This window comes from Schistocerca americana, chromosome 1 (genome assembly GCF_021461395.2).
Source record: "Schistocerca americana isolate TAMUIC-IGC-003095 chromosome 1, iqSchAmer2.1, whole genome shotgun sequence".
In the NCBI taxonomy this organism is placed as follows: domain Eukaryota; kingdom Metazoa; phylum Arthropoda; class Insecta; order Orthoptera; family Acrididae; genus Schistocerca; species Schistocerca americana.
In genome coordinates this window covers 112,814,452-112,824,064 of record NC_060119.1, presented here as the reverse complement: position 1 = coordinate 112,824,064, position 9,613 = coordinate 112,814,452, and the positions used below count along the sequence as shown (strand labels likewise).

Below are 9,613 nucleotides of genomic sequence, written 5' to 3'. Positions count from 1 at the left end.
AACTGAGAATATCTTTAGATGTTGACGAGCGGCGGCCATTTAAAACACAGACACTCAAGTATTAGCAAGAAAAATGAGAAACGGAAGACGCAGATGCAGCGTCTCAAGCACACCAATAAAACTGTCAAGAAGCACTGCAACCCATTACGTAACTCGTGGACAATACTGTGCAGAAAATTACTGTCAGCGTGCAGGAACAGCGTAACATAACGTCGCAGGTAAACGGGGCACGAATTACAGCAGGTCCGCCGAAAGCCGCTAATGGGATCCAGGGTCGTCCTCCTCCTGCTTCCACCAGGGCGTCTCCGTTGGTCGGTCGGTCGGTTGGGCGCGACCACCAGCGGTGTCTGTGTACGTGGCCTCGTCCGCCTGTGTTGTTGCTGTACCGGCGGCCGACGTCGCCGAATGCCTGCGCGTGCGCTGCGGCAGCTGCTCGCTACTTTGCTCGCTTTTGCGCTTAGCAGCATGCGCACCCTGTTCGCGTGCCGTATTTAAGAACACCTTGAGATGTGCAGTTTGTTCCCTTATACGCTCCTGGCGCGCAGAGCTGTCAGAGGCAGGGGGGCACGATGTCTGAACTTCACTCTCACTGCCACTCTCTGAGACAGGGGTGCACGGTAAATCATCTGACTGCTGACTACTAGTACCCTTATTTTAATTTTTCTTTGTACGCCCTTTCCTCGGTGCCAGGGGAACCACTTCAGGCGGCGGAGGCGGTGGTAAGGAGGTGTCCATCTCTTCCGAAATAGCAACTGGTGCATGATCCGATACATCTGGGACCTCCTTAGCAACTGAATCCGATTCTACCACAGCCGAGGACAAAATGGGAGCGTCCTCCATTCGATCCTGTGGCGCGTCTACAGTAACATTCACCTCACTTGGTACATCCTCAGCACGAATAGAGTCGGCAGGGCGGGGTTGTGATACAGTGCCCGCTACTATTTCACTCAGTAGTGGCACAAAGTGGCCACCAGTAGCCGCAGCATCACTACGTGGGAGCTGCACGGGTCGTCTACGGGGACAATCAACACGTAAATGCTCAGTGGAATGACAAATTGAGCATGTGGGTGGCTGGCCGATATAAGTCACTTGAGCCCTACAGCCCGCAATCATTACGTAGGATGGAACGTGTTTCTTCAAGTCAATGCGGACACTACGTACTCCACTATTAACCTGGTACCGGTACGCACTAGACCACTTTTCGTTTACTACCGACAAGACAACGCCGTACTGAGTGAGAGCACGTGCAATCAAATCATTGCCGCATTCAGGGGGCACATTAAATACTCGAACCGTTCTAACACCATAACCCGAGGGCACAATCTGCACATCACTGACTGTGCCATCGACATGCCTAAATTTACGCACTCCGCCAAATTTTTCAACAAATTTTTCACAGATGTCGCCGGAAAGGAACTTCAAAAATAGCGAATATTGCGCGAAATCCAACTGAAAAGTGTCCACTAGATCTTCCGGGATTTTCAAATCTTCGAATACAAATTCGTGGATTTCAAAAGCGGTTGGCCGCAAAGCATTTCGATCGAACACAAACTGCGCAGTGTTTGCCCTAGTAACTGTCGACATGGTACTCACGTTGAAGAAACTTGAACACGTGGACCTCGAAACACTCGCTGAGCGCCGCCCCGCGATGTAAACAAAGCCGCAACCGCTCCGCGCGATGTGCGCGGATACGCTGTCCGAATGCGTCTAAACGTGTACCTCTGGTGGGACTCGAACCCACAATCCCCGGTTTAGGAGACCGATGCTTATCCATTTTCTTTTTTTTTTTTTTTTTTTTTTTATTTTTTTGTTTTAATCTCATTTTGTTCGCTTCTGTTCGTTGCATCTGTTCGGGGCGGACGTCGTAAGACATCCTTTTTATGTTCGTTGTTGGTCGATTGACTCAGTTTTTTTATTACAGAGGGCAGCTAACCCTCTGACCGAACACGCTGAGCTACCGTGCCGGCGTCCATTAGGCCACAGAGGCTGACTGGCGTTAAGCTGGCGGTGTGCTCGCTCAAATCAACACTTGCCAAGTGTACCCTTCCTGATGCGCTACTCTACGTCTGCAGAGAGTCAGGACGTCGCATGAGCCTTTCCTGTGTGCCTGTACATACCCAGACGTATCGAAGTCCAGGCACCTACTTTCTGCTGGCAATTCTTATACCTGCCGTCTTAGGCTATTCCCTTTCTGAACTGTAAGTCCTGCACACAAGACAGGTAAGTGACTATTCATATGGGTCATACTGTTTACCAAGAAGCAATTTCAAAATAGCGTTTCCTTTCACAGCGCCATCACGCTTTGAAACACTTCCGCTGCTAATAGGTCGATTGATAATGGCCGTCGTTTCGTTTTTGGTTGTCAGTAAGTGCGTATTTTCATATCGTCGTCATACCTGTGATACCTGTAAGCACTCAGAAACGCCAGCTTTCTCAACTATTACAGGTGTATGTGGTGAGAGTGATTTTGCCCCAGTGAGTAAAACGTGTACCTCTGGTGGGACTCGAACCCACAATCCCCGGTTTAGGAGACCGATGCCTTATCCATTTTTTTTTTTTTTTTTTTTTTTTTTTTTTTTAAAATTTGTATTGAACAAACTAAAGGTACATATATATTCACTATGCAAGAGTTCTTCAAGGTACCATTTAAAAATATACAAATGACTGTTAGTTAAACAAAAAAAATATTAAAAAAGAAAAACATTAAATACAACAAAATATAACATATTCTGTCTTCTTCCTTTTTGTAAAAAAAAAAATAAAAAAAATAAATAATTAAAATTGTGTTTGTTTTTGGTCGATGCATGAGAACGTGGATAAGGGTGTTGCATCATGTGACAGGTAGGCATGGTACACCCCAACTTTGAGGGGGGTCAAGAAAGACGCTGCGGAGATAACCGGCAAAAGTTTGTCGGTAAGATGGTTTTCGGGTGAGGGTGCTATGCGCGGTCACAACTTTGTACCAGAAGTCAAGGACTGTATGCGGACCACTCCGAAAGAGATATTCTAAAGCCTGTCCTCGAAACCAGATTAGGGTATGGTGCTTAGCAAGAGGGTAGTGAAATGTCTGGGGCAACAACAGGAAATCCGGGGTTACCGTCGTTGGCGGGGCACGGAGGTAAAAGCCCACGATTCGTTGGATGAGGAGCCATACGTTTTGTTTCAGGGGGCACGTAAGACGGTGCTCGTCGGTGTCTTCGAGCTGACAGTCAGGGCAGAGTGGGGAGGTGGCCAGTCCTATGCGGTAAAGTCGACTATTAGTCGGGAATTTCCCATAGACTAAAACATACCAGAGTGCAGACACAGACGACGGTAAAAAGGGTGCATGCACACACCCCCAAACCGTGCGCCAGTTAATGTCAGGATGCTGTAGCACCATGGGGTCGCAAGGGTTGGACAGCATAAACAAACGATAATAATCTTTTGTACGGGGAGGACGGGTGACTGGAAGATCGGCCCGAACGTAGCTGAGTTCTATGAAACAATTGGCGACGTAGTACAATAATGGAGAAATAGGTGCCACATTGATCGGTGGATCGAGAGAAGCTGGTCGGAGGATGTCTAAGAGACAGCGTGTTAAAGACGGGACCGGCCCCTGCCAGTGCCGCAACAGAGTGTGGACAAAGAGTGCAGAAGAGCGTGCCCGCACGTTGATGAGTCCGAGGCCACCTTTTGCAGGAGGCAGTGTTAGAGTGTTGTAGCGGACTTTGAAAAGTGCCCCTGCTGACACGAAATATCCAAAGGCTGATTGGATGCGGCGGCCAAGGAGTAACGGCAGTGGGAGGATCTGGGCGACGTGTACCAGTTTAGGGGCGACATAGATGTTTACATAGGACACACGTTGGAGTTGGTTTAAGTTACGGTGCACTTGACCGCGGACATGGTGCCGAATCGACTGCAAAAGCCGCCGGTAAGCCAGGGCCACTGTGCGGTGTGTGGAGCTCGTAAATTCGATACCCAAGTAACGAAGGGTGGCACTAACTGGGAGTGGGGTCGGCACCATAGCCGGGAGGCCGCGCCCAATGTGCATCATAGTCGATTTACGGACATTAAGAATGCTACCAGAAAGACGTCCATACTGTTGGATCCATTGGATGGCGTCATTGAGTTCCGTGGAGGAGCAGGTGAGAAAGAGGAGATCGTCCGCATAAGCCCTACAGTGAAAGGTGTGGTCACGCAAAGTGAGGCCCTGCAGTCTAGAGGTAAGTCCAGTGATGAGGGGCTCAAGTGCAATGGCATACAGTAAAGTAGACAAAGGGCATCCTTGACGCACAGAGCGGCGTATAGGAATCGGTCCTACAAGCCTCCCATTGACTTGTACCATCGAGACCGAGGGAAGGAGTAATCGGCGAATGGCATCGACAAAAAGCAATGGGAACCCCATACGTGTCGCCACCATGAGGAGGAAAGGGTGTCGAACGCGATCAAAGGCACTCGTGAAATCGACGGATACCAGTGCTGCACGAAGGCGACAAACCGACGCCAGTGCAATGAGGTCACGGCATTCTCCCAGGGCTGTTTGTAAGGTGGCCCCACAACCACGTGCAGTCTGCTCAGGAGAAAGGACCGTAGGTAAGACGGTGCGTATGCGCGCTGCTAAGAGGCGTGCATAGATTTTATAGTCTGCATTCAGTAGTGTAAGGGGGCGATATGCAGAGACATGAGACCCTCCCTTCGGTTTAGGCACAGGTAGAAGAATGCCAGTGACGAATTCAGGTGGAATTGGGAAGGACGGAGTAAAGAGTTCCTGAATCATTTCCGTCCAGCGAGGAAGCATTAACGTGGTGAACGCCCGGTAAAACTCCACTGGGAGACCATCTGGTCCGGGTGATTTGTTCTTGGCCCCTTTGTTGATCGCTTCTACCATCTCTTCTGCGGTGATTGCAGACATCATGGACGTTGACTCCGCTACGGTGAGGGTCCGTTCAGGGGAAGGACGGAGATCATCAGGAATGGGCGTCGCCATCGCTTCATCATCATAAAATTGGCGATAATGTTCAGCAAAGGCGGACACGACCGCCGCCTGTGTTGTGTGATGAACACCATCGGAGGTCGTGATGTTGGGGACGAAAAGCCGACGTCGACGACTATGGTCGGATGCGGGGAGGTCTTGTCGTCGGGAACGCACCACGACACCATGCAGTCGTGCACGTTGAAGAGAGAGGAGACGAGCTTTAGTACGTTGTCGTTCCCTGTGGGTGTTAGGTGATGGAGGGAGCGCATCGAGCTCACGGAGGACGGCGTAGTGAAAATTTGTGGTGTCTCGATGCCATGCTGCTGCTTCCTTGCCACATTGTATGAAGGCCTTTCTGATCGCAGGTTTGGCACATTTGAGCCACCAATGGAACGTGGATGTGTACTGCGGAAGGCGTCTTTCGCAAGACGCCCATGTAGCCGCAATACATTGTCGGCAGTGTGGATCATTAAGAAGGGAGGTATTAAGCTTCCAGTAACCTCTGCTGCGCCACACTGACTGAGGTGGCAGAGCCAGGGAGCAAATGACGGCGCAATGGTCCGAAAATGCAAGGGGCCATCGTTCAGCTTGGGCGACTTCATTGCCGAGGTGAGCAGAGACATAAAACCGGTCCAGTCTGCTCGCAGAATGTGCTGTATAATGGGTAAAACCGGGGGTATTGCCATGAATTTTCTCCCAAACGTTCACTAGATGAAAATCTTCGATTAAGGTGAGCAGCGCCGGGCATGGCGAATAACCAGGTACTTGGTCCTGCGGATGGAGGACACAGTTGAAATCGCCTCCCATGATAAGGCGATCATAGCGTCCAGAAAACAGGGGCGCCACGTCATGTCCGAAGAAAGTGGACCGCTGCCGACGGTTCGTGGAGCCAGACGGAGCGTAGATATTGATGACGCGCGTGTCGAAGATGGTAACAGCCATGCCTCTTCCACAGGGAAGGATTGTCGTGTCCGTGAGTGGGATTCCTTCGCGTATGTAGAAAGCCACTCCACGCCCTGATTCATCACATGTGGACGTGCATGAGTCGTAGCCGTAGACTGGTGGTAGTGTGGCAACGCGTACTTCCTGAAGAAGGGCGACGTCGACGTCAGAGGCCCGAAGCATGTCACATAGGAGTTGCAGCTTGGGTGCAGTGCCGATCATGTTGATGTTCAGTGTGGCAAACCGGTATGTTTGTTTCAGTGGTGGTGGACGCGCATCTGCCATCACCAAGGGAAGTAAGAGGAGGGCACCGACAGGAAGTCCCGTCCCATCAGCTGCAATGCCTCGCTTTTGATGTTAACAGGCAGCCTCGTCCGGCGGAGGTAACTCATCCGGAGGAGGGGGCGTACCTTCCTCAATGTCGTCGGCCCATGCTCCTGTGCCGTGGGTCTGTCCAATGTCCATGGGAATTGCGTCGTGGTGAGAGAGATCTGGAGTTGTCGGCGGGGAGACAGGCGTCTCAACCGGCGCACCGATCGTTACATTGTGCGTGGCGACCTCCATAGTGGTCCCGTCCTGCGAAACGTCTTGTTCGTCGTGAAAGTTGTCCGCCGACCTCTGCGTAGAAATGTCGGCTGCTTGGGTGTCGTCTTCGTCGTCGCGGGTGGCAACGCTCTGAGAGCCCGTGGGGGAACGGCGACGGCGTTTGCGCCTACGTGGCGAGCGTTGTTTGCGCACGTGTTCCTCAGTGTCGGACGACGGCAAGGAGGAGCGTCGACCTGGTTCGAAGGCGTCGGTGGGTACAATGAGATTGTCAAACAGGTGTTGTGAAGATGTACTGGTCTCCTCAGCGTCCGGTGCGGGAGCCTGTTCGGCGGCAAGATTGTCAGGTGGGACGTCTGTACCGTCCGTTGGTGACTGGGACGGTGGGACGTGCCGACCAGAAGGACCGGGCGACGGACTGGACGAAACTGTAGACGTGGCAAGAGCCGCTGCGTAAGTGACCGGTAGGGCGGTCATCGTGGGTGTGACGGACGCTTCCGACAACGGGAGCTGCGCGACACGTCGTTGAATGCATTCAGACCGTAGGTGACCTTCTTTCCCGCAACCGGAACAGGTCCGAGGTTGGCCGTCGTACATTATAATGGCACGGCAGCCTCCGATACGTAGATAGGAAGGCACGTGTTTCTGCAACTCGATGCGGACCTGTCTAACACCGTTTAAAACTGGATAGGTCTGAAATTGGACCCATCGTTCGGCAACATGTTCCAGAACGTTGCCATAGGGACGGAGTGCCTCGATGACGACGTCTGCAGGTAGTTCGAACGGCAGTTCGAAGATCCTTATCGTCCGTGTGCCGAGACCTGCGTGATCGACGGTAACGGGTCCGACGTTGCCGTCGGAATGACAGAAGCGCAATCCACGTTTTGCCTCTTGAAGCACCTTGTCGCACTCCGCATCGTTGATCATTTTGACGTAGACGGTACTGCTAACTATGGACAAGTGGATGCCAATTAGATCCGTTGGTGGTATTTTAACTTACATCGCGTATAAATCGTTCTACCTCCAGGGCCTTGGGTCGGGCGAAGTCGGAACAAAAGTTGAAACGTAATGTCTTCTTCCGATAGTTGTGCGCCATGGTGGTCTAGAAGGAAAACGGCACTTACAGCGGCCGAAGTAAACACAAACACACCGTGCGCGCCTCGCCCGCAGCGCTCTGGCGCGTGACCGCCTCGCAGCACTGCCGGCGGCAGACTGTTCATCCATTAGGCCACAGAGGCTGACTGGCGCTAAGCTGGCGGTGTGCTCGCTCAAATCAACACTTGCCAAGTGTACCCTTCCTGATGCGCTACTCTGCGTCTGCAGAGAGTCAGGACGTCGCATGAGCCTTTCCTGTGTGCCTGTACATACTCAGACGTATCGAAGTCCAGGCACCTACTTTCTGCTGGCAATTCTTATACCTGCCGTCTTAGGCTATTCCCTTTCTGAAATGTAAGTCCTGCACACAAGACAGGTAAGTGACTATTCATATGGGTCATACTGTTTACCAACAAGCAATTTCAAAATAGCGTTTCCTTTCACAGCGCCATCACGCTTTGAAACACTTCCGCTGCTAATAGGTCGATTGATAATGGCCGTCGTTTCGCTTTTGGTTGTCAGTAAGTGCGTATTTTCATATCGTCGTCATACCTGTGATACCTGTAAGCACTCAGAAACGCCAGCTTTCTCAACTATTACAGCTGTATGTGGTGAGAGTGATTTTGCCCCAGTGAGTAAAACGTGTACCTCTGGTGGGACTCGAACCCACAATCCCCGGTTTAGGAGACCGATGCCTTATCCATTAGGCCACAGAGGCTGACTGGCGCTAAGCTGGCGGTGTGCTCGCTCAAATCAACACTTGCCAAGTGTACCCTTCCTGATGCGCTACTCTACGTCTGCAGAGAGTCAGGACGTCGCATGAGCCTTTCCTGTGTGCCTGTACATACTCAGACGTATCGAAGTCCAGGGGGTCCCTCGGGGCTCTCCCTTCCTCCGTTTCTTCTCCTTCCCAGCCAGATGTCAGCCAGTGGCTGAAGGTTCCGCCACCTGCTGGTCGTAGGGCTTCTGCGTCGTCGTCAGCCTCCGACGCTCCTTCAGAGAAGCTCTCCCAGCCCTCTCACCCTAAGGGCAGACGCGAGAAGAAGGAACGGAATGTGTCCAAGAAGAAGGACGTTCCGGCGGTTTCAGCACCGCCTGCTGTACATAGTCCTGGCTCCGGGGATGAGGTGGAGATCCTCGCCTCTGCCGCGGATCTCGCCCTCACGGAACCCTTGGGGGCCTCTCCTATGGACTCCGCTGACTCTCCCCCAGTGGCGGCGGTTGGCTCTGAAGCGCTGTCTGCCTCTTAGTCGCATTCACGCCCTCCCAGTCCCTTCCTGCTTCCATTCTCCAATGGAACTGCGGCGGTTATTTCCGCCACCTGCCAGAGCTCCGGATGCTTCTGAGTGATTCCCCTGTTCTCTGCATTGCTCTGCAGGAAACTTGGTTTCCTGCACTGCGGACCCCCGCCCTTCGCGGTTATCGGGGATACTATAAGAACCGTGCTGCCTGTCAACGAGCGTCAGGTGGGGTTTGCCTCTTTGTTCACCACTCTGTCTGTAGCTCGCCAGTACCCCTTCAGACGCCTTTAGAGGCAGTTGCTGCCAGGGTTGAGCTCTCGCCGGCTATTACTGTTTGCTCTGTTTACATTCCTCCGGATGGGGAGCTCCCCCACCATGTCTTGGCTGCGCTGCTGGCTCCACTCCCGCCACCATTGCTGCTTCTGGGCGATTTCAACGCCCACAATCCTCTATGGGGTGGGACTGTCTCCGATGATCGCGGTCGGGCCGTGGAGCATGTGTTGGCTCAGCTCGACCTTAGCCTCTTGAACACCGGTGCTCCCACGCATTTCAGTGTGGCCCATGGCTCCTTCTCGGCCATCGATCTCTCTATTTGCAGCCCTGGACTTGTCCCATCCCTCCACTGGAGGGTGCATCCTGACCTGTGTGGCAGTGACCATTTTCCCATCTATTTGTCACTGCCACAGTGTCATTCTTCTGGGCGCTTGCCCCGCTGGGCTCTCCACAGGGCTGACTGGCCAGCTTTTACTTCCGCTGTAACCATTGCGTCTCCCCCACAGGGTGACATTGACGAGGTGGTCCGTGTTTTCACCACGTCCATCATTTCGGCGGCCGAGGC

The 9,613-nt window shown here is 52.6% G+C and overlaps 1 non-coding gene across 1 annotated transcript; it reads right to left on the bottom strand.

Annotated features, from left to right (window-relative positions):
* Positions 1 to 8,179: 8,179 nt before the first annotated feature.
* On the bottom strand, positions 8,180 to 8,252 carry Trnar-ccu. The gene has a single exon. It is a non-coding gene; the product is annotated as a tRNA-Arg (tRNA).
* Between the last annotated feature and the right edge of the window lie 1,361 nt (positions 8,253 to 9,613).